A 25,245-nucleotide genomic window follows, 5' to 3' on the forward strand; every position below is an offset into this window, starting at 1 on the left:
TCATTTTTGTTCTCATTTTATTTGAAAAGCAGAGAGAAAGAGATCTTCCATCTGCATAAGAGTACAGATTTCATAATGACAACATGCACAGGTACTTGTCAATTTCTCAGAAAGCATTTCCTCCCACAAAGGGAGCTTTCCACCTGAAGCTGGGGTCATCTTCTGACTTAGTACTTGCTCTTTCTCTCTCACTCAATAAACTCCATCCCCCAAAATAATTTCCTGTAAAGCACAAGGAAATACACATTGTCAATGGACTTGAGTGAAACCAATTGGCAGCAGGCACTATGGCTGCACAAGGAGCTATGTCTGGTTTTCCCAACATGTTAATCGATACCAGAGGGTGCCATTGAAAAATACCTAAAGAAGCCACATTTGATCGTTTATGCATTGATATATTAAATTATATAATCTTACACCAGAAACAAAAGAAACAAGAATCACTTGTTCAGAACAGCAGCACACACATCAAACAGCTTTTGGGAAGGATAAATAAGTCAAAGCAATGACCATTCTGAGGAAAATGAGTAGCCAAAGCACTAAGTTGACAGATTTTCCTGTGCTATTCCATCTAAAACAAAAACTCAGAACCTGCCAGAAAGTTTGCAAAATACAGAGCTGCAGTTGAAGATCTATGAAAACTCAGATACTGTAGATTAAGTTCTTATAATATGTGTGCTGTTCCAAAAAGGAACAAAACTCATTTAAAATAATCTTCATTGGGCTTGGTATTGTGGCACAGTGGGTTAAGCGGACACCTGTAACACCAGTATCCCACATCAAAGGGCTGGTTTGAGTCCCAGCTGCTCTGCTTCCCACCCAGCTCCCTGCTAATGAGCTGGGAAAGCAACAGAAGATGCCCCAAGTATTTGGGCCTACCAGCCACATGGGAGACACAGATGGAGTTTCAGGCTCCTGGCTTTGGCATGGCCCAGCCCCAACCATCATCGCTATTTGGGGAGCAAACCACCATTCTTGGGGAAGGTATTCAGCCTAGCAGTTAAGATTCTGGTTAAGGGGGCCGGCGTTGTGGCATAGTGGGTAATGCTGCAACCTGCAATGCTGGCTCCCATACAGGCACCAGTTCATGTTCCGGCTGCTCCACTTTGGATCCAGCTCTCTGCTAATGTGCCTGGGAAAGCAGCAGAAGATGGCCCAAATCCTCAGGCCCCTGCCACCCACAAGGGAAGACCCAGAAGAAGCACCTGGCTGCTGGCTTTGAACCAGCCCAAACTCAAGCATTGCAGCCATTTGGTGAGTGAACCAGTGGATAGAAGATTTTCTTTCTCTCTCCCTCCCTCCCTCCCTCCTTCCCTCTCTGTGAACTCTGCCTTTCAAAAAAAATAATAAATGAATCCTTAAAAAAAAAAAAGATTCTGGTTAGGCTGTCTATGCCTCATTTCAAAGTGCCAAGTTCAGTTCTCAGCTATGGCTCCTGATTCCAGTGTCCTGCTAAAGCAGACCCTGGGAAGCAGAAGTGATTGTATTTGTGGAATGAGCCAGTGGATGGGACCCCTCTCTATGTCTCTCTCTGCCTCTCAAATTTTCAAAAATCAGTGTACTCTGTGCTTTCCTCTTTTTAAAAGATATATCTATTTGAAAGGCAAAGTGATAGAGAAAGAAAGAGATCTTCCATCCATTGGTTCACTCCCCAAAAGACAGCCACGTCGAGGCCAGGCCAAGCCTAGAACTCCATCCTGATCCCTCATATTGGTGGCAGGGTACTTGGGCCATCATCTGCTGCCCTTTCAGTCTCATTCATGGGAAGCTGGGTGGAAAACAGGAATGGAATGGAACCAGCACTCCAGCCTGGGATGTCAACATCACAAGCATCAACTTGACTTGCTTGGCCACAACACCAGCCCCTGTGCCATTCTCCCATAGTTGCATCCCCCTCTGACCACAGGGAAGGGAGGTTCTCCACCTTAAAGGGCCATACGATAGCTGTATTGTGGTGCACCTGGATAAGCTGGTGCACTCTCCCCTTCTTAATCGAATCTTAATTGAATTACATCTGCCAAGCTCCTTTTCTGAATTCCATGGATTAGAATGTGAACATCTTTGGGAGGATATTATTTTGCCTGTCCACAGCTGGTAATGAATTTTCTCAGATTCCTATGACTGAAATTTTTTACTTGTACCCCCAATTTTTTGGCCATTCTTTTTAGAGTAGATCTGCCCATGATAAATTATCTTCGTTTTCCATTATCTGAGAATGCTTTGATTCCTATGTATATTTTCATAGAAAAATCCTATGTGTATTTTAATAGAAAATTCTGAGTTGACAGTTGTTTTCTTCAGTGCTTGAAAAATGTTCCACTTCCTTTTGGCCTCCCAGCTTCCTCATGAGAAATCCACCGGTATTTGAACGTGTTGTTGCTGCTACTTGCATGGCTTTGTCTCCTCTCTTGCTGTTTTCAGGGTTTGTCTTGCGTTCCCTGGGGGTTATTATCCTTCAGCGTGGATTTCTTTGTGTGTTATCTTGCTGGGCATTTTCTTACCTTCTTGAATTTGTGGATTCATGTCTTTTGCCAAATTTGGTACACTTTGAGTATTATGGTAACCCGGATGTTACTTAAACCTTGGGTTTACAGCAAGCCAGCCTCACCTGGCACCAGCCTGGTGGGTAAGAAAGTCACTTACCTGGTTGTAGCTGAGAGTGGAATTCTAAACTCTGGACCCAGCCTCCCTTGGCAGCTTTGGGGAGGGGGAGTCCCTGGTTAGTGTTGAGCAGAGAGAATATTCCATGCGCCCTGGTCCGCTGATAACACCTTGGCTGTCAGTGGAGGAAGCTCATTATTCCTGCTTCCCACAGGGCTCCAGTTGAGACTGAGGGGAGGTATGGTACCAGCAGGTGTCTAGGTTTGCACAGGCTGACATCACCCCTGTAGCAACTGATCTGTTCCACAGTCAGGTGAGGGTGGAAGTCTAGGTTGCCCACTCAGCCTCTGACGAGGGTGGAAGTCTGGGTTGCCCACTCAGCCTCTGACGATCAGAGAACAGGGTGTTCGGCTGAATTACAGAGGTCCCTCCAATGAGCAGGGTTAAACACAGTCAACTCCCTCGCAAAGGCCGACGTTAGGGGGCGGAGCTACACGTGCGGAGCATTCTGGGCATTGTAGTTCCGGCGCCGCGTTGGCGCAGGCGCACTGGCTTGCTTGGCATTTCGCCCGCCGAGTCAGCGCCATTGGTGAAAGCGTTCCCACCCTGCTGTGCGAGCTTCCTAGGTCGATCTCAGTGCGGCCGGCAGGTAGTCGCTGCCTCGGGCGCCAGGCCTCGGTCGTCCTCCGCGCCTCCCTCGGTGCCTCCCTCCAGGCTGTGGCCGTTGGCTCCGGCGCCCCTGTCCCAGGGCGGACCCGGGCCCGCCCACCTGTGAGGGAGATGATGGGGCTGGGCCGCTCCCCGGGCGCCGGCTCCGGCTCCGCCCAGGCACCCCTCGCCCCGCTCGCCCCGCTCGCCCGGGTCCGAGCCCCCTCTCCGGGTCGGGGTCCTGCCGGGCTCCAGACGCGGGGCCTGGGCTGGGGCTGGCCCTTCCCCGAGGGGAACCCGGAGCGGAACCCGGAGCGGGTTAGGGAGAGAGGGCGAGGCCGGCGGGTGGACCTGCTTCCCGTCGGGCAGCCTGCGCCGCTCTTCCTCGCGGCCCGTGTTGGGGGCGTCTCGGAGAATCACGTGGACATCACCTGTCGCCCCCCCTGAGCTGAGGGCGGCCTGCTGCTTCGGGAACGCGGGGCCCTTCGTCGCTCTTAGACGGCCGCACCGACTTGGGGTCTGGACAAGCGAGGAAGTTTCTCCTCCTTTAGGCTCGTTCCGCACTGTGTGGCCACTTCTCACTGTCCACCTGGACCGTAGAGAACAGGAGGAGTGGGAAACAGCCCCATGGAGCGCAGGTCTCGGGAGAGTTTTGGCTGGGTCACCTGCGGCCTTTTCTTCCTGTGGGTGTGTTGATACGGCTGATGGAAAGCCGAATAATACTGAATTTTAACCAGCATGACGTCTAATGCGTATACAATTTTAAATGTGCTAATTGCACAGCCTGGTAGTGAAACATATTTTACAAGCATAATCTACAGAGTGTGCTGCCAAGTGAGACTTTAGTCATCTTTACAGATCTAACTATTTAATTGGAAAGGCGGGTAAGACAGACACTTCCCCGGTGCCTGCTAGCCCTGCGGCTGGGCCAGGCCAAAGCCTGCAGCTCAGAACTCAGGCCAGGTCTTCCACCTGCTGTCTGCTAGGCTGCACGTCAGCAGGAAGCTGGAATCATGACCTGAGACGCAAACCCAGGCTCTCAAATATGGGCCCCTGGCCTCCCAAGCAGCACCAAGCACCTGCCTCCAGTCACAGAACATTTTAAACAAATTATCCTTTGGGAAGTTTATTTTTATTGGCACGCAGTTTTAAAATGTTTATTATAACCTCTTTTTTCTGTTTTTTTTTTTGTTTTGTTTTTCCTGCTTTAGCCAGTGGCTTGTAGATTTCATTATTTAGAGAATCAGATCTTGGCTTTGTCACTTGTTTTTTATTTGCGTTTTTTTAATGCATTAGTTTCTTCCTTTATCATTTTTACCTCTTAGTTTTCTTATTGGCTACCTTGCTAAGTGTTTTTCTTCTTTATTTTGAACACGTAATGTTTTTGCTCTTTCCCAAAATCCTACCTGAAAGTATTTAGGAATATAAATTCAATCTCCTGAAAACTTTGGCAGCAATCATGTATGTATGTCTAATGTACAATACTTTCATTTCCTAACTCACTGCCAATTAAATTTTACTTAGTAGCTACTAAAGAGTACCTATTTTAAGTTCAAGGCCAAAAAAAAAAAAATTCCCCTGTCCCAGAGTTCCATTTACATTTGTATTCTATTGCATCATGTTTAGAGAATGCACTCTATTCAATTTCTTTTTTTTAAGGTTTATTTATGTATTTGAAAGAGTTACACAGAGACAGTAGGAGAGGCAGAGAGAGAGAGAGAGAGAGAGAGAGGTGTCTTCCCTCCGTTGGTTCATTCCCCAATCGGGCCCAACGGCCAGAGCTGCACTGATCTGAAGCCGGGAACCAGGAGCTTCTTCCAGGTCTCCCATGTGGGTGCAGGGGCCCAAGGACTTGGGCCATCCTCCACTGCTTTCCCAGGCCATAGCAGAGAGCTGGATCAGAAGTGGAGCAGGGACAAACCGGAGCCCATATGGGATGCTGGCACTGCAGGCAGCGGCTTTACCCACTACGCCTCAGCACCAGCCCTAGTTCCTTCTTTTTGATTGTAACTTTTTCTCTGTGGTCTGTGGCAGATCTTAGCAAATGCTCCCTGAGTGCCTGAAAATAACTTTTAGATGTTAGTTTTATTATACTCACATGTGCTTAACTTCTGTATCTCTAATGTTCTTTGCATTGATGGCAGTCTTGCTTTATGTATTTTAATTCTTGCTTTTTAGCAAAGTACTGGTTAACTGTTGCAATATCATTCAGATGATGTTCTGATTGACATAGACTATATTACAGTTAGATTTAGTTCTGCTCTATTTATAGGGCAAGCTATTAAACCTTATGGGGAGTAAGGTGCCCATTCATGGCAGGTGCAGATTCAGTATGTTTAAGCATAACAGAGTCCCTAAATGAGGGAACATTTAATTACACAGGTTAGAGTTTTCCAAAACTCAATACTTGTTCTTTCAGGGCTGACGTGGTATAGCTGGTAAAGCTACCACGTGCAGCACCAGCATCCCACGTGGACACTGGTTTGAGTCCCGGCTGCTCCACTTCCAATCCAGCTCCCTACAATGCACCTGAGAAAGCAGTGGAACATGGCCCAGGTACTTGAGTCTTTGCTCGGATATGAGTGCCCTGGATAAAGCTCCTGGCTCCTGGCTTCAGACTGGCCCAGCTCCTGTCATTGCACCCATTTGAGGAGTGAACTAGTGAATGGAGGATCTCTCTCTCTCTCTCTCTCTCTCTCTCTCTCTCTCTCTCTGCCTTTCAATAAGATAAATAAATCTTTTTGAAAAATATTTTTCTGTCCTTGCCCTTTTGTTCCTGAGTCTTACGGTCCCATCCTGGAAGAATTTGTGTTAGCAGTCTCTACCAGGGGGTATAAGGAAATGTTATACATCGGGTGCTTCTGGTTCTTGAACCGGACTCAGCAGTAGCAAGTTACCTCCTTTATACAGGTAGAAAAGTAGAATCAGTGCCAGGCACGTCTGAACAAGATCTCTGCCACCCTACTCCTCCATAGTATAAAACCTTGAATGGTCATGTGTTTTCAATATAAAAAGACTACTGCTCAATGCTTTGTGCATTGAATTCCACTTTATTTTCTATTATTCTTGTTATCCCTGTGTCTTATTTGGATTTGCATTATATAGAAAGATAGATTAAAAGTTATTTGAATATGAGATTAGAAGGGGCATGTCAAGGTATCCAGTATTTAAATTTTGAAGTTGTGGTGTTCACTTTAGTGAAACTGCAGTCTCTGGAAATTTTAAGAAATTGACTCAAGGCCAGTGTTGTGGTGTAATCTGTAAAGCTGCTGCCTGTAATGCAAATGCAGGCATCCCATATGGGCACTGATTCGATTCCTGGCTGCTCCACTTCCAGCTCAGGTTCCTGTTAATGGCCTGGGAAAGCAGTGGAAGATGACCCCAGTCCTTGGGCTCCTGCACCTACATGGGAGATCCAGATGAAGCTCCTGGCTTCAGCCTGGCCCAGCTCTGGCTATTGCAGCCACTTAGGGAGTGAACCAGCAGATGGAAGGTGTCTGTCTGTCTGTCTGTCTGTCTCTCTCTCTCTCTCTCTAATTCTTCCAAATAAAAACAGAAATATTTATTAAACATTGACTGTTCACACAAAAGGAAGGAAAAAGATATTCTTGGAATATTTCTTTGTTTGATGAGAGGGTGACTGTGCCAAAGAGATTGAATTTTCTTCCACTTTATACAGAAAGTTGATTTAGTGGGAAAGGTGTGAGCTTTGAAATTACATTGATTAGGGGCTGGTGCTGTGGCGTATTGAGTTAACCCTCTGCCTCTGGTCCACTTTTGACCCAGCTCCCTGCTAATGGCCTGGAAAGCAGCGAAGGATGACTCAAGTGCTTGGTCCCCTGCATCCACGTGGTACACCTGGAAGAAGCTCCTGGCTCCTGGCTTAATCTGCCAGTTGCAGCCATTGCAGTCATTTGGGGAGTGAACCAGAGGATGAAAGATCTCTCAGTCTGTTTCTCTCTCTCTCTCTCTCTGTAACTCTGCCTTTCAAATAAAATAAATAAACCTTTTAAGGAAAAAAAAGAAATTACGTCGATTAGAAGTCATATGTCTGCATGACCTTAAATAAGTAGTTTCCTTATTGTAAACCTCTCTTGTCTTATATATGGAATAGAAATATAATCTCCATTGACTTGATGTGAACATCAAATGATAGAGTTTTTTTTTCTTAAGATTTATTTAAAAGAGAGAGAAAGGCATCTTTTCTTTTTTTTTTTCTTGGACAGGCATAGTTAGTGAAAGAGAGAGACAGAAAGGTCTTCCTTCCATTGGTTCACCCCCCAAATGGCCACTATGGCCGGCGCGCTGTGCCGATCCGATGCCAGGAGCCAGGTGCTTCCTCCTGGTCTCCCATGCGGGTGCAGGGCCCAAGCACTTGGGCCATGCTCCACTTCCTTCCTGGGCCACAGCAGAGAGCTGGACTGGAAGAGGAGCAACCGGGACAGAATCCGGTGCCCCAACCGAGACTAGAACCCGGGGTTCCGGCACTGCAAGTAGAGGATTAGCCTAGTTAGCCACGGCACCAGCCAGAAAGACATATTTTATATACTGGTTCACTCCTCCAAATGGCCACAGTGGCTGGGCTGAGCCAGGCTGAAGCGGGATCTCCCACATGGGTGGCAGGGGCCCAAGTACTTGGGCCACTTTGCACTGCTTTCCCGGGTGCAAACATGGAGAAGCTGGTACTTGAAGAAATGCTGATGTGGGATGCTGGTGTCACAAGTGGTGGCTTTGCCCACTATAAAACATTGCCAGCCCCAAGAGTACTTTTTAAACTCTGGGGCCAGTGCTGTGGCTTAGTAGGTAAAGCTGCCGCCTGCAGTGCTGGCATCCCATTTGGGTGCCAGTTTGAGTCCCGGCTGCTCCACTTCCATTCCAGCTCTCTGCTGTGGCCTGGGAAAGCAGTAGAAAGATGGCCTGAGTCCTTGGGCCCCTGCACCCACATGAGAGACCTGGAAGAAGCTCCTGGCTCCTGGCTTCAGGTTGGCTCAGCTGCAGCCATTGTGACCATTTGGAGAAGATGAAAGACCCCTCTCTGTCTTTTTCTGCCTCTCTGTAGCTCTGCCTTTCTAGTTAATAGATAAATCTTTAAAAATAAAATCCTTGTACAATGTCTGGCCTGCTAACTGTAACTACCTGTAATAGTATTAAAATCTCAAGATCTGAGATGGGCATTTGGTGTAGCAGTTAAGATGCCTGGAATGCCTGCATCCCATATTGTAGTGCCTGGGATAAAGTACTGGCTCTGTACCAGGTTCTAGCTTCCTGCTAATGCTAACTCTGGGAGGCAGTAGGTGATGGCTCAAATAATTCGGTCTCTGCCACCCATATGGGCAACATTGATTTCCTGGCACCCAACCTTGACCTGGCCCAGTGTCCTGGCTTTTGCAGGCATTTGGGAGTGAACCAGTGGTTGAGATTTCTCTCTCTCTCTATTTCTCTCTCTCCCTTTAGAATAAATTTTTAAAACAATTACAGAAAATGATTATTACAACAGATTTCAAGATCTCTTGGACCAAAAGTCTTTGGTCTTCTCTCGTCTTGAACATTACTTTTGTGTTCCCTTAGGAAGATCATGCTCACTTGTATCTGAAACTCCCAAGTGAGATTGGTCTGTGTGACTTACTGTCTTCTGCAGATATGTCTTTGCTGGTCGCGACTCTTTCTGGAGAGTGAAACACAGAAGCAGAGATCATGGCTGCCGTGTTTTTTTTCATTGGACCTCTGGTGAGTTAAGGTTTCCTCTGTTTCCAACCTGCTGTATTGATTTGCACGTGTTCTACTTCTCCTGAAGTTTGGGACTTTGCCTCACCAAACCCTCTCTGGAAACTGAACCTAACAGTTTGACACAGGAAATTTGGGTTCATCATGGTAGAATACAATCTATTAGAAGATTCACTGTTGATACTGAACCAAATATCTTTCCAAAAATTCACAGCTCCTGCCTCCAGCCTGGTGGAGCCCTGGTTGTTGGGACACTTGGCCAGTAAACCAGCAGATGGAGATACCTGCTAATATAAAATAAACAGTATTTTTTTAAAAGAATTAAAAATAGATCTTTTTCTTAAATAATCTTTCAGTTGGGACATTAGTGTTAGCTAAGTTGGTCAACAGAAAATTCGTGAGAATAGATTTAAGCTGTTACCCAAATACAGGTGGGATTTAACATGTCAAAAAGTATTTGTGAGGGTATCCTGGTGAGAAGAGAGCTTACAGGCAGGCTTTGAAGTAGTGAACAGTGACTAAGCTACTGAATCAAGTTAGAAAGCTGTAAAAGACAAGACTAAAAATTAGATGTTATGCTGAATATTTTTTTTAACAGGCAGAGTGGACAGTGAGAGAGAGAGACAGAGAGAAAGGTCTTCCTTTGCCGTTGGTTCACCCTCCAATGGCCGCCGCGGCCGGCGCACCGCGCTGATCCAATGGCAGGAGCCAGGAGCCAGGTGCTTTTCCTGGTCTCCCATGGGGTGCAGGGCCCAAGCACCTGGACCATCCTCCACTGCACTCCCTGGCCACAGCAGAGAGCTGGCCTGGAAGAGGGGCAACCAGGACAGAATCCGGCACCCCGACCGGGACTAGAACCCGGTGTGCCAGCGCCACTAGGCGGAGAATTAGCCTAGTGAGCTGCGGCGCTGGCCGTTATGCTGAATATTTTAATTTTACCTAAAGACATTTAAGTGTATATGTGTTTGGAATAGGTATTAATCTGATTTAAGAAAAGTGTTTTAACAGTGACTTTGAAGTATAAGTTTTGTAAGAAACACTTGATCAGTAGTTCCAACTATGTTGGTTTAGTAATGTATCATAGCCTGGTCACATGCATCCCTAATTTTCAGAGGTTAAGGCTCATATCATTATTAATTTTTTTAAGATTTATTTATTTATTTGAAATTCAGAGTTACATACAGAGAGGAGGAGAGGAAGAGAGGGAGAGAGGTCTTCCATTCACTGGTTCACTCCCAATTGGCTGCAATGGCCAGAGCTGTGCTGTTCTGAAGCCAGGAGCCAGGAGCTTCTTCTGCGTCTCCCATGCAGGTACAGGGGCCCAAGGCCTTGAAACATCTTCTACTGCTTTCCCAGGCCATAGCAGAAAGCTGGATTGGAAGTGATACAGCCTGGACTCAAAACCAGCACCTATATGGAAGGCCGGAACTGCAGGCAGTGACTCTACCTGCTACTCTACAATGCCAGCCCCAGCATAATACATTCTTTTTTTTTTTGACAGGCAGAGTGGACAGTGAGTGGAGAGAGAGAGACAGAGAGAAAGGTCTTCCCTTGCCGTTGGTTCACCCTCCAATGGCTGCTGCGGCCGGCGCACCGCGCTGATCCAATGGCAGGAGCCAGGAGCCAGGTGCTTTTCCTGGTCTCCCATGGGGTGCAGGGCCCAAGCACCTGGGCCATCCTCCACTGCACTCCCTGGCCACAGCAGAGAGCTGGCCTGGAAGAGGGCCAACCGGGACAGAATCCGGCGCCCCGACCGGGACTAGAACCCGGTTTGCCGGCGCCGCTAGGCGGAGGATTAGCCTAGTGAGCCACGGCGCCGGCCAATACATTCTTACTTCATATTGTTAAAGCTGGTTCTTTCCCTTGAATATGAAATATTTCATGAGTCTGTACTGATAACTTCAAATTCAGAGCTGTGGAGTTTTTAACCTAATCTCATCATTTGTATCCTCTTTATATCTTTGTTTTCCCATACCAAATTGATTAGTTTTTAGGAACACTGATAGGCTAATTTGCTTTATCCAGCACTGCACACACAAAAGTTACAGAAGATCATTTCTACTTCTACCACCAATAAGATTGCTTACAGAAAATGTCTTGTTTTTGTTACTGTCTTTGTTTCGGGGTTCTTATTAGAGGTATAGAAAAATTACTGTGTTTTAAAATCACTCAGAATAGTTCCTCTCTAATAAATGGGTATGCTATTCCAGCTGGTTGTTCTCTACTAGATTGCTTTCTTGAAGTTTAATCCTTGTTTTAAAACAATATAAAATATTTCCACAATTCAAAAGTCAAATCTACAAAACAAGAAATATTCAAAAGAGCCTAGGTCCTATTTCAGTCTTCTCCACTCTGTTTCCTCCTTCTCTCAGTAGTTCATCATTAAAAATACTTTGGACTCATTCTTCCATTCTTTATACAAGCATTTGTACACATTTCATATCCTAACCAAAGAACTGGCCCCCAAAGTCCCATGTGTTCTTTTCTGTCTCAGAGAGCTTATAGCGTTCTGTATCTGTGGTTTGATTGATGCAGTATCTTTTATTAAGCCATATTCTACAGATTAGAACTGAAAGAAGGTGATCTTTTACACAAGTCAGGGTTTTCTGAGATAGCAGATTATTTGGGTAGAAACCACTAGCTGTACACAAATATTTTAAAGACTTTCTAGAGAAGGAAGAAGCCATGCTGTTTGCCTCCAGAAAGTATAGTAGGAGCAATATGTAGTTTCTAGAAAACCAGATTTGAATTAGTTTGGTAAAACTACTTTCAGGTGGAACTCCAAAGATGGAATAGGCTTCCTCTTACGGTTTTAAGTTCTTGTCACTGGAGAGATCTTTATGTCCTATAAGGATTAAGGAGTTGGCATACATAATCATTTGGTGATTCTAATTTCTGGAGTTTTTCTCCAGTTTTATACGTGTTATTCTGCCTAACAGGGTTGATAGTATAGTCTCTGGGTGATCACAATTTATTTATTCTAGGAATCACTGACTTTTAAAGATGTGGCTGTAGACTTCACATTGGAGGAATGGAGACTGAAGGACCCTACACAGAGGAGCCTGCACAAGGATGTGATGCTGGAGAATGACAGGAATCTTGTCTCCCTGGGTAAGGTCACTTCCTCTTCTGTGTTGATACATTTGCCCCCTTGACCCAGTTTACTGAGGACACAGAGCCTCTAAGGTACCTAACTGGATTTTAGTTTTGAGTTTAGGTGTCAGACTCTGTGATGACATTGTTGGTCATCGTGCTGCTCTTCATTCTTAACTAAATGATCTGCTTATTGTAGAATAACAAATGCAAGGGGTCTTCAGAAAGTTTATGGAAAGGTGTATTATGACCAAAAACTACATGGATTTCACATTTTTACACCAAAATAAGCTCATACTGACTTGCTGTAACATGTCTGAATAGGTTCTAGTTTGAGGATAAGACATCAGTTTGAAAGGAGACCCTAACAGAGCCCCTGGATTCTAAATTCTGATAAAATTGAAACAAAACAAACATCATATTTATGGAGAAGCATGGGTGGAAGAATGATGAAGTCATTTATGCTTGTGAAAAGTTTTCAGGGGTGCCGGCCCCATGGCACAGTAGGTTAATCCTGCATCTGCGACACTGGCATCCCATTTGGATGCCACTTCTCGACCCTGCTGCTCCTCATCCAGTCCAGCACTCTGCTGTGGCCTGGGAAAGCAGTGGAAGATGGCCCAAGTGCTTGAGCCCCTGCACCCATGTGAGAGACCCTCAAGAAGCTCCTGGCTCCTGGCTTCAGATTGGCTCAGCTCCGGCCATTGCAGACATTTGGGGAGTGAACCAACAAAAGGAAGACCTTTCTCTCTGTCTCTTCCTCTCATTGTCTGTGACTCTCCCTCTCAAATAAATAAACAAAATTTAAAAATAAAAAAAAGTTTACAAATAGAAAACTCATTTTAAGAAGCAGCAGGGTGAGGTTAAAGATGAACATATTAGCAGCAGACAATCCATGACAGTTGGCAAGGGAAAAAATAATCTTTCTTGTGCTTGAATTAAAGAGGACTGACAGTAGCACAAACAGTAGCCAGCCCTAAACATCCCAGTTGCCTCAGTCTGCCCAGCTCTGACTGAAAAACAAAGTGGAGCAGACTTTCCGCTCGATCCCCTGATCAGCCCCAGATAAGAGCAGAGGCTACCACAGAAAATTGTAAAACTGCATCAAGATCATTTCTTTCAAGAATTGTCAAGGGAGATGAACATGGCTTTACCAGTGTGATCCAGAAGACAGAGCACAGACAAAGCAATGACTACTGAAGGTGGAAGTGGTCTCGTCAGAGCAAAGGGCATGGCAGCCGGATTTGGGGATGCGTAAGGCATTTTGCTTGTTGACTTTCTCTTACAGGCTGAAGAACAGTAACATCTGCTTACAGAGTGTTTTTGAGAAAGTTGATCAGAGCTCAGCCAAAAAACCACACAGGAAAGCTTTCCCAGAGTATCCTTCACCACGGTACTGTTCCTCCTCATCCCGCTCGTCGAACAAGGGCGGTTTTGTGAGTGTTTGTAGGGAAATGATCAGGCTTCCACCTTACAGCTCCTTCTGACTTGTTTTTGTTTCCTATTCTTAAAAGATCTTTAAAGAATGCCCATTTTTCTTCAGTTAAAGAGCTATAGTGATGTGGTTAAAATCCCAGAGCCCTCAGTTCTTTCACGTTGGACCAAGTGGCTGGTATCATTGTTTACAAGTATCTTCAACTTGTAAGCTCATGTTGAAAAATAACATTTTATTTTTTGTGTCTTTTAATTCCATTTATCATGAACTTTTTGAAGTCCTTTAATATGTTTTGTTGGAATCTAATTCCAAAGTTATTCTCATCTATTCCATAAAGGAATTATCAGTGCTTCTAAAAAGAAAGAAAACAAATGTGTTGATTTTCTTTTTAATTAATAATTAATTTGAAAAACAGAATGAGCGAGAGGGGGAGAAATCTTCCATCTACTTGTCACTCTCCAGATGTCTCACAGCCAGAGCTGGACCAAGCTGAAGACAGGAGTCCAGAATTCAGCCTAGGTCTCCCACATGGATGGCAGAAACCCAACTACTTGAACCATCACCTGTTACCTCCCAGGGTATACACTGGAAATGGAGACAGAATTCAAACCCCGACCTCTGATGGGATGTGGGTGTCACAAGCAGTATCTTGACCACTATGCCAAACACCTACCCCCATTTTTAAAAAAAAATATTTATTTATTTATTTATTTGAAAATAAGAATTCCAGAGAGGCAGGGGAGGGGTGGTCCTCCCTTTGCTGACTCACTCCCCAGATGACCACAACAGGTGGAGCTGCGCAAACCCAAAGCCAGGAGCCAGGAGCTTCCTCCAGGTCTCCCGTGCGGGTACAGGGACCCAAGGACGTGGGCCATCCTCCACTGCTTTCCCAGGCCACAGCAGAGGACTGGATCTGAAGTAGAATAGCCAGGACCTGAACCAGTGCCCATATGGGATGCTGGCAGTGTGGGTGGCAGTTTTGCCCACTACGCCACAGTGCTGCCCCCCCCCATTTTGAGTTTTTCCCATGATTCATTATCACATGAAACCATAGTATTAAGCTCTCTTGAGATAAATACCTTTATAATTCTCTAGATTGTTACTGTACAATAGAATGTTCTGCTATGATAGAAATCTGGGAACCAACGCTGTGCATAGTAGGCTCTAAGCCTCCGCCTATTGCACTGGAATTCCATATGGACGCCGGTTCATGTCCCGGCTGCTCCTCTTCCAATCCAGCTCTTTGCTATGGCCTGGGAAAGCAGTGGAAGATGACCCAAGTCGTTGGACCCTGCACCCGTGTGGGAGACCTGGAAGAAGCTCCTAGCTCCTAGCTTTGGATCAGCTCAGCTCAGGCCATTGCAGGCAATTAGGCAGTGAACCATCGGATGGAAGACCTCTCTCTCTGTCTCTCCCTCTCTCTCTGTAACTCTACCGCTCAAATAAATAAAAATAAATCTACAAAACAGAAATCTGTGGGGCCGGCACTGTGGCGCAGTGGGTTAATGCCCTGGCCTGAAGTGCTGGCATCCCATATGGACGCTGGTTCAAGACCCGGCTGCTCTACTTCCAATCCAGCTCTCTGCTATGACCTGGGAATGCAGTAGAGGATGGCCCAAGTCCTTGGGCCCCTGAACCACATGGGAGACCCGGAGGAAGCTCCTGGCTCCTGGCTTTGGTTCAGCATACTCCAGCTATTGAGGCCAATTGGAAAATGAACCATCGGATGGAAGACCTTTCTCTCTCTCTGTGTGTCTCTCCCCTCTCTGTGTAACTCTGACTTTCAAATAAATAAATAAATCTTAAAAAAAAAAAAAAAAAAACAGAAACCTGTATCTCTGCTAGCCTGTATCGCACATTCAAGCCACTTGTGGCTTGCTTTTTTTTTTCTTTTTTGACAGGCAGAGTGGACAGTGAGAGAGAGAGACAGACAGAAAGGTCTTCCTTTGCCGTTGGTTCACCCTCCAATGGCCGCCGCGGCTGGCGCGCAGCAGCCGGCACACCACGCTGATCCGATGGCAGGAGCCAGGTACTTATCCTGGTCTCCCATGGGGTGCAGGACCCAAGTACTTGGGCCATCCTCCACTGCACTCCCTGGCCACAGCAGAGAGCTGGCCTGGAAGAGGGGCAACCGGGACAGAATCCGGCGCCCCAACCGGGACTAGAACCCGCTGTGCCGGTGCCGCAAGGCAGAGGATTAGCCTAGTGAGCCATGGCGCTGGCCACTTGTGGCTTTTGAGCAGTTCAAATTTGTTCCACCTAAAGAACTGGATTTTTAATTTAATTTTAAGTCTGGTTTAATCTGCCATGTGTTGCTATTAGCAACTGTATTGGATAGTGCAGCTCTATATCTTCCTGTAATAGCCACTCTACGTAGAAAATTGAGAACTGAGACTGAATTTGGCAGTAGTTCTCACAACATCAAATCCTATTTATTTATTTTTGTTTTGAACAGAGCTTGCAGTTTCCAAACCAGATATGATATCCCATTTGGAGAATGGATAGTGGTGAGAGAAATTTCAAGAGGCCCTTATCCAGGTAAATTAATCAGAATCATGAAAAAGGTTTTATTTCAAATAATATCATTGGGGAATGTTCAACAGAATATCTGAAATATTTTGGGGGGTACCTCTGCTCAACGTTGTCTCAAAGGAAAAAATCTCCCCCCACCCTGCCCCATCCTCTTCCTCTGTGCCTCTCCTCTATCTGTTCTCTACTTTTGGTTTCCTATCCCCTCCTACTCTGCTTTCTAAATTTTCAGAATTTTTTCTTCCTTTTTATTAGAACATGCACAAATATCGCTATCACTTTATCCTTTCCAGTTAATTCTGTTTTTCTTATTTGTTTCACCATTATCTGGCCTTCCTTCATTTCCTAAAAATGCTTTCTTATGCTAACCTTATTTCTTTTAAGCTAAACCTGTTTCATTTAAGCTAAACCTATTTCAAACTAAAACTTAAGGTTTAATTTTTCTCTTGCAAGCCTGCTGAAATTTTGAGAGGATCTTTCTTCCCTCCAGTTCTTATCTAATTGAGAGTACAAACAAGAAATGAATCAGTTGAGAATCAAAATGCAGTACCCACTTAGTATTTAATGCTTCTTTGTTTTGAGACAAGCTGGAGAATATGAAAGAGAAACTGGGGTGGGGGTGAAAGTGTTTCCCTCAGAACAGGTGCACAAGGGCAGCTTCTGGAGATGGGACATTTAAACTGGGCCATGAAGGGTCAGAAGCAGCCATCCTGGGGAAGTGGAGAGGTCATCTTGCCAGGCAAAGGGAATAGCAATGCAAAATACCAGATAGGAGAAGGATTGTAATACATCCTAGAAATCAAGAGGGATCTGCTGCTACGGAAGCTCAAGGGAGGGGGAGACTGGGAGGGAGTAAGGCTGGAGCTGGAGGGAAGCTGCCCCTGCAGGGCTTTGTAGATGATGGTCAGGAGCTGGGGTTCTAATCTGAGTGAGTGCAGAGCATATGGAAAATTTCAATGAAAGACTATTAGGAAACAACTCTGATTGAGGGGTATAAAGCAGGCTAGGCTAAGAGGTTGTACAAACAGTCTAGGCAAGATAGTAACTTGGCTAGGATCATGGTCTTGGAAAGACAAGTAGATTCTAGTTCTTATCTTTGTTCATGGTTTTTGCCTTAAAGTCTATTTTGTCTAATTTTTTTTTGACAGGCAGAGTTAGACAGTGAGAGAGAGGGGGGGGAGGGAGAGAGGTCTTCCCTCCGTTGGTTCACTCCTCAAATGGCCGCTATGGCCAGCGTGCTGTGCCCATCCAAAGCCAGGAGACAGGTGCTTCCTCCTGGTCTCCCATGCAGGTGCAGCGGCCAAGCACTTGGGCCATCCTCCACTGCCTTCCTGGGCCACAGCAGAGAGCTGGAATGGAAGAGGAGCAACTGGGACAGAATCTGGTGCCCCGACTGGGACTAGAACCCAGCGTGCCGGCACTGCAAGTGGAGGATTAGCCTAGTGAGCTGCAGCGCCAGCCATGTTTTGTCTAATATTAATATCACCAAAGCATCCTCTTTTTGGTTATTGTTTTCTCTGCTGTTACCTCTTTTCATCTGTTCACTTCTAGTTTTTAATGTATTTCTTTTTTTTTCAGATTTCATGTATATTTTACTTATCCATATGGCATTTAATAATTATGGTTACTGTTTATTTTTTATAGCATTTCTTTTTTTTAACTTTTATTTAATGAATATAGATTTCCAAAGTACAGCTTATGGACTACATTGGCTTCCCCCCACCCCCCGATGACTTCCCTCCCACCCGCAACCCTCCCCTTTCCCGAACTCTCTCCCCTTCCATTCATATCAAGATTCATTTTCAAATTTCTATATATACAGAAGATCAGTTTAGTATACATTAAGTAGATTTCAACAGTGTGCACCCACATAGAAACACAAAGTGAAAAACATTGTTTCAGTACTAGTTATAGCATTAAATCTCAATGTACAGCACATTAAGGACAGAGATCCTACATGAGGAGTAAGTGCACAGTGACTCCTGTTGTTGACTTTACCAATTGACACTCCTGTTTATGGCATCAGTAATCTCCCTATGCTCCAGTCATGAGTTTCCAAGGCTATGGAAGCCCTCTGAGTTCTCCGACTCTTATGTTGTTTAGACAAGGTCATAGTCAAAGTGGAATTCTCTCCTCCTTCTTTGATGACCTGTTCTTTCCACTGGGATCTCACTCACAGAGATCTTTCATTTAGGTTTTTTTTGTTTGTTTTTTTGTTTTGCCAGAGTGTCTTGGCTTTCCATGCCTGAAATACTCTCATGGGCTTTTCAGCCAGATCCAAATGCCTTAAGGGCTGATTCTGAGGCCAGAGTGCTGTTTCGGACATCTGACATTCTATGAGTCTGCTGTGTATCTCACTTCCCATGTTGGATCGCTCTCCCCTTTATTTATTCTATCGGTTAGTATTAGCAGGCACTAGACTTGTTTATGTGCTCCCTTTGACTCTTAGTCCTTTCATTATGATCAATTGTGAACTGAAATTGATCACTTGGAATACTGAGCTGGCATTGGTACATGCCACCTTGATGGGATTGAATTGGAATCCCCTGGTATGTTTCTAACTCTACCATTTGGGGCAAGTCAGCTTGAGCATGTCCCAAATTGTACATCTCTTCCTTCTCTTATTCCCACTCTTATATTTAACAGGGATCACATTTCAGTTAATTTTCAACACTTAAGAATAACTGTGTATTAATTACAGAATTAAACCAGTCATATTAAGTAGAACAGACAAAAAAACTACTAAGAGGGATAATGTATTAAGTTGTTCATTAACAGTCAGGGCTATGCTGATCAAGTCACCGTTTCCCATAGTGTCCATTTCACTTCAACAGGTTTCCTTTTTGGTGTTCAGTCAGTTGTCACCAATCAGGGAGAACATATGATATTTTGTCGCTCCCCCTCTTCGCGGAGGAACGACACAGGACCCTGCGCTGTTCTTTTGTCTGCTCGGCCCTCCCCGGGTTTGCTGCTGGTTCTTCCCGGGTTGGCTACCGTCCCTCCACCTCCGTGGAAGGGCGGTTCCCCCTGCCACTTTCCCCACTTCCGCGGGGGAGCGGCACACCACTGGCCGGCTCTCTCGGGGGCTGCTCAGATGTTCCTCAGGTGTTCCACTTAGATGTTCCTGGTGCATGTTGTCTCTCTCCTCCTTTATAGTCCTCTTCCACCAATCCCAACTCTGCTACCCACACGCCGAGTACGCTGCTCTCCTCCAATCAGGAGCAGGTCCTGCTGCTTATTGGTTGAAATGGAGGCAGCTGTGTAGAAGCTGTTTACTCCTCTCCCAGCACCATATTGTGGGAGAGCAGATGCATAGAATAAGTCTTATTTCCAGTAACAGTCTATTCCAAGTTGCTCCCCACAATATTTGCCCCTTTGGGATGCACTTATTTCACTCAGCATGATGTGCTCCAGATTCCTCCATTTTGTTGCAAATGACTGGATTTCATTTTTTTTTTTACTGCGGTATAGTATTCTAAAGAGTGCATATCCCATAATTTTTTTATCCAGTCTACCATTGATGGGCATTTAGATTGGTTCCAGGTCTTAGCTATTGTGAATTGTGCTGCAATAAACATTAATGTGCAGACAGCTTTTTGGTTTGCCAATTTAAATTCCTTTGGGTAAATCCCAAGGAGTGGGATGGCTGGGTCGAACGGTAGGGTTATCTTCAGGTTTCTGAGGAATCTCCAGACTGACTTCCATAGTGGCTTGACCAGTTTGCATTCCCACCAACAGTGGGTTAGTGTCCCTTTTCCCCATACCCTCGCCAGCATCTGTTGTTGGTAGATTTCTGCATGTGAGCCATTCTAACCGGGGTGAGGTGAAACCTCATTGTGGTTTTGATTTGCATTTTCCTGATTGCTAGTGATCATGAACATTTTTTCATGTGTCTGTTGGCCATTTGGATTTCCTGTTTTGAAAAATGTCTATTGAGGTCCTTGGCCCATCTCTTAAGTGGGTTGTTTGTTTTGCTTTTGTGGAGTTTCTTGATCTCTTTGTAGATTCTGGTTATTAACCCTTTATCTGTTGCATAGTTTGCAAATATTTTTTCCCATTCTGTCGGTTGTCTCTTCACTCTCCTGACTGTTTCTTTTGCAGTACAGAAACTTCTCAATTTGATGCAATCCCAATAGTTGATTTTGCTTTTTTTAATTTTTAATTTCTTTTTTTGTTCATTTTCGTTTCTCTTTATATACAGAAGATCAGTTTAGCATACATTAAGTAAAGATTTCAACAGTTTGCTCCCACACAGAAACACAAGGTGAAATATACTGTTTGAGTACTAGTTATAGCATTAAATCTCAATGTACAGCACAATAAGAACAAAGATCCTACATGAGGAGTAAGTGCACAGTGACTCCTGTTGTTGACTTAACAAATTGACACTCTTGTTTATGGCATCAGTAATCAACCTAGGCCCTTGTCATGAGCTGCCAAGGCTATGGAAGCCCCATGTGTTCACAGACTCTGTTAGTTTTTAGACAAGGTCATGGTCAAAGTGGAAGTTCTTTCCTCCCTTCAGAGAAAGGAACCTCCTTCTTTGATGACCCTTTCTTTCCACTGGGATCTCACTCTCGGAGATCTTTCATTTAGGTTTTTTTTTTCTAGAGTGTCTTGGCTTTCCATGCCTGAAATACTCTCATGGGCTTTTCAGCCAGATCCAAATGCCTTAAGGGCTGATTCTGAGGCCAGAGTGCTGTTTAGGACATCTGCCATTCTATGGGTCTGCTGTGTATCTCACTTCCCATGTTGGATCATTCTCTCCCTTTTTGATTCTATCAGCTAGTATTTGCAGACACAAATCTTGTTTATGTGATCCCTTTGGTTCTTAGTCCTATCATTATGATCAAGTATGATTTTGGCTTTGAGTGCCTGTGCTTCTGGGGTCTTTTCCAGAAACTCTTTGCCTGTGCCAACATCTTAAAGGGTTTCTCCAGTATTCTCTAATAACTTGATGGTGTCAGGTCATAGATTTAGGTCTTTAATCCATGTTGAGTGGATTTTTGTGTAAGGTGTAAGGTAGAGGTCTTGCTTCATGCTTCTGCACGTGGAAATCCAATTTTCCCAGCACCATTTATTGAATAGACTGTCCTTGCTCCAAGAATTAGTTTTAGATCCTTGATCAAATATAAGTTGGCTGTAGATGTTTGGATTGATTTCTGGTGTTTCAATTCTGTTCCATTGGTCTATCCATCTGTTTCTGTACCAGTACCATGCTGTTTTGATTACAAGCTCCCTCTAGTATGTCCTGACATCTGGTATTGTGATGCCTCTGGCTTTGTATTAGATGCACAAGATTGCTTTAGCTATTCGAGGTCTCTTGTGCCTCCATATGAATTTCAGCATCATTTTTTCTAGATCTGAGAAGAATGACTTTGGTATGTTGATTGGTATTGCATTGAATCTATAAATTGCTTTTGGGAGAATGGACATTTTGATGATGTTGATTCTTTCAATCCATGAGCATGGAAGATTTTTCCATTTTTTGGTATCCTCTTCTATTTCTTTCTTTAAGGTTTTGTAATTCTCATCGTAGAGATCTTTAATGTCCTTGGTTAAGTTTATTCCAAGGTATTTGATTCTTTTTGTAGCTATTGTGAATGGGATTGATCTTAGCAGTTCTTTCTCAGCCGAGACATTGATTGTGTATACAAAGGCTGTTGATTTTTGTGCATTGATTTTATACCCTGCTACTTTGCCAAACTTCTATGAGTTCCAATAGTCTCTTAGTAGAGTTCTTTGGATCCTCTAAGTAAAGAATCATATCATCTGCAAAGAGGGATAGTTTGACTTCTTCCTTCTCAATTTGTATTCCTTTAATTTCTTTTTCTTGCCTAATAGCACTGGCCAAAACTTCCAGAGGTACGTTAAATAGCAGTGGTGAGAGTGGGCATCCCTGTCTGGTGCCAGATCTCAGTGGGAATTCTTCCAACTTTTCCCCATTCAATAGGATGCTGGCCGTGGGTTTTTCATAAATTGCTTTGATTGTATTGAGGAATGTTCCTTCTATACCCAATTTGCTTAGAGTTTTCATCATGAAAGGGTGTTGAATCTTATCGAATGCTTTCTCGGCATCTATTGAGATAATCATATGGTTTTTCTTCTGCAGTCTGTTAATGTGGTGAATCACAATGATTGATTTGCAAATGCTGAACCATCCCTGCATACCAGGGATAAATCCCACTTGGTCTGGGTGGATGATCTTTCTGATGTGTTGTTGCATTCTATTGGCCAGAATTTTATTGAGGATTTTTGCGTCTATGTTCATCAGGGATATTGGTCTATAATTCTCTTTCAGTGCTGCATCTTTCTCTGGCTTAGGGATTAAGGTGATGCTGGCTTCATAGAAAGAATTTGGGAGGATTCCCTCTTTTTCGATTGTTCTGAATAGTTTGAGAAGAAATGGAATTAGTTCTTCTTTAAATGTCTGGTCAAATTCAGCAGTGAATCCATCTGGTCCTGGGCTTTTCTTCGTTGGGAGGGCCTTTATTACTGTATCAATTTCTGTCTCAGTTATGGGTCTATTTAGGTTTTCTATGTCTTCATGGTTCATTTTGGGTAGATTGCATGTGTCCAGGAATCTCTCCATTTCTGATAGATTTTGCTGTTTGCTGGCATACAAGTCCTTGTAGTAATTTCTGATGATTCTTTTTATTTCTGTGGTGTCTGTTGTTACGTTTCCTTTTTCATCTCTGATTTTATTGATTTGGGTCTTTTCTCTTCTTTTTTTTAGTTAGTTGGGCCAATGGGGTGTCAATTTTGTTATTTTTTCAAAAAAAACAGCTCTTCGCTTGGCTGATTTTTTGTAATTTTTTTGGATTCAATCCTGTTGATTTCTTCTCTGATTTTAATTATTTCTCTTCTCCTACTAGATTTGGGTTTGGTTTGCTGCAGTTTTTCTAGGTCCTTGAGATGTGCTGAAAGCTCATTTATTTGGTACCTTTCCAATTTCTTGATATAGGCACCTATTGCTATAAACTTGCCTCTCAATACTGCTTTTGCCGTATCCCATAAGTTTTGATATGTTGTGTTGTTGTCTTGATTTACTTCCAGAAAGTTTTTGATTTCTCTTTTGATTTCTTGAATGACCCATTGTTCATTCAGGAGCATGTTGTTCAGTCTCCATGTGTTTGCATACTTTCTAGGGTTTCCGGAGTTGCTAATTTCCAGCTTCATTCCACTGTGGTCTGAGAAGCTGCATAGTATGATTCTAATTCTTTTAAATTTGCTGAGACTTGCTTTATGGCCTAGTATGTGATCAATCCTAGAGAAGGTTCCATGCACTGCTGAGAAGAATGTGAAGTCTTTAGATGTAGGATTGAAAGTTCTGTAGATATCTGTTAGATCCATTTGGGCAATAGTGTCGATTAAATCTGCTGTTTCCTTGTTGATCTTCTGTCCGGATGATCTGTCTATTTCTGAGAGTGGAGTATTGAAGTCCCCCAGTACTATTGTATTGGAATCTAAGTCTCCCTTTAAGTCCCTTAACATATCTTTTAAATAGACCAGTGCCCTGTAATTAGGTGCATAATCATTTATAATAGTTACATCTTCCTGTTGAATTGAACCCTTAATCATTATATAGTGCCCCTCTTTGTCTCTCTTAACATTTTTTGTATTAAAGTTTATTTTGTCTGATATTAATATGGCTATACCTGCTTTTTTTGGTTTCTGTTGGCATGGAATATCTTTTTCCAACCTTTCACTTTCAGTCTGCTTGCATCGTTGTTAGAGGGATGTGTTTCGTGTAGGCAACAAATAGTTGGGTTTTGTTCCTTAAGCCAATCAGCCAATCGGTGTCTTTTAACTGAAGAGTTAAGTCCATTCACGTTTAATGTGACTATTGATACATAGTGACTTTGCCCTGCCATTTTCCCGGAGATATTTTCTAGTATATGCTTTGAGCTTCCCACGCTCTTTTACTGGTAGGTGTTCTTCCTTTACCTTCTTTCATATTAATGGCTGTGTTTCTGTGTTTCTGAGTGTAGCACATCTTTTGCAGGGCTGGACGTGTGGTGGCAAAATCTTTCAATTTCTGTTTGCTATGAAAGGTTTTTATTTCACCTTCATTCACAAATGAGAGCTTAGCAGGATATAATATTCTGGGCTGGCAATTTTTCTCTCTTAGCACCTGTGCAATGTCTCGCCATTCCCTCCTAGCCTGTAGTGTTTCTGATGAGAAGTCTGCTGTGAGTCTGATTGGAGATCCTCTGAGAGTAATCTGACGTTTCTCTCTTGCACATTTTAGGATCTTTTCTTTATGTTTCACTGTGCTGAGTTTAATTACCACGTGTCATGGTGAGGATCTCTTTTGGTCATGTTTACTGGGGGTTCTATGAGCTTCCTGTACTAGGATGTCTCTGTCCTCCAAACCCGGAAAGTTCTCTGCTAGTATCTCAATAAAAAGGCCTTCTAATCCTTTCTCTCTCTCTCGATGCCTTCAGGAACTTCTAAAACTCGAATGTTGGTTTTGTTAATAGTATCCTGTAGATTCCCAACAATATTTTTTAGGTTTCTAATTTCCTCTTCTTTTCTTTGGTTTGACTGTATCCTTTCCTGTTCTCTGTCTTCTAAGTCTGATATTCTCTCTTCTGCTTCACCCATTCTGTTTTTAAGGCTCTCTAATGTGTTTGTCATTTGATCTATTGAGCTCTTCATTTCATTTTGATTTCTCTTCACTATCACACTTTCCTGTTCTACTCTTTTCTGCATTTCATTTTGATTCTTACTTAAAATTTCATTTTCATGAGAGAGATTTTCAATCCTGTCCAATAAGGATTTCTGTAGTTCAAGGATTTGCTTTTGAAAACTTCTAAATGTTCTTATCAATTTTTTGAGATCCACTTCTTGCATTTCTTCTATATCATCATCTTCATAATCTTGGCTTGGGGTGTTTTGTTTATTTGGGGGTGTCATAGTGTCATCGTTGATCTTGTTCCCTTGATTTTTGTTTTTGTTGGTTGGCAGTTAATTCTTCTTCCCTCACTGTGAGTTTTTTTTTTTTTTTATACTATGTCTGTGTTAAGTGGGCTGCCTGCTGTTGGAGCAGGCTTGGAGGCTTGAGATGGGTGTGGCCTGAGAGCTCCGCTTGGTTCTTCCCGGTTACAGGTGTGCAAAGGTGACACCTTCAGGTTATGCATGGTAAATCTCTCTCTCTCTCTCTCTCTCTTTATTTATTTATTTATTTATTTATTTATTTATTTTATTTTTTA

The 25,245-nt window shown here is 43.7% G+C and overlaps 1 long non-coding RNA gene across 4 annotated transcripts; it reads left to right on the forward strand.

The window, feature by feature from the left end:
* The first annotated feature begins 1,018 nt into the window (after positions 1-1,018).
* On the forward strand, positions 1,019-17,614 carry LOC127482659 (uncharacterized). Of its 4 annotated transcripts, none has more exons than XR_016223686.1 (5): positions 1,019-1,254; positions 8,888-8,976; positions 11,958-12,084; positions 15,957-16,039; positions 17,322-17,611. It is a non-coding gene; the product is annotated as an uncharacterized LOC127482659 (long non-coding RNA). The 4 variants fall into 4 exon arrangements; XR_016223685.1 differs by lacking the exon at positions 1,019-1,254 and adding an exon at positions 2,675-3,250 and having other exon boundaries at positions 8,818-8,976; positions 17,322-17,614; XR_016223683.1 differs by lacking the exon at positions 1,019-1,254 and adding an exon at positions 3,061-3,250 and having other exon boundaries at positions 17,322-17,603.
* The last annotated feature ends 7,631 nt before the right edge of the window (positions 17,615-25,245 follow it).

The sequence above is a fragment of the Oryctolagus cuniculus genome, chromosome 17 (assembly GCF_051225735.1).
Source record: "Oryctolagus cuniculus isolate XC-2025 breed Fujian yellow rabbit chromosome 17, ASM5122573v1, whole genome shotgun sequence".
Taxonomy (NCBI): domain Eukaryota; kingdom Metazoa; phylum Chordata; class Mammalia; order Lagomorpha; family Leporidae; genus Oryctolagus; species Oryctolagus cuniculus.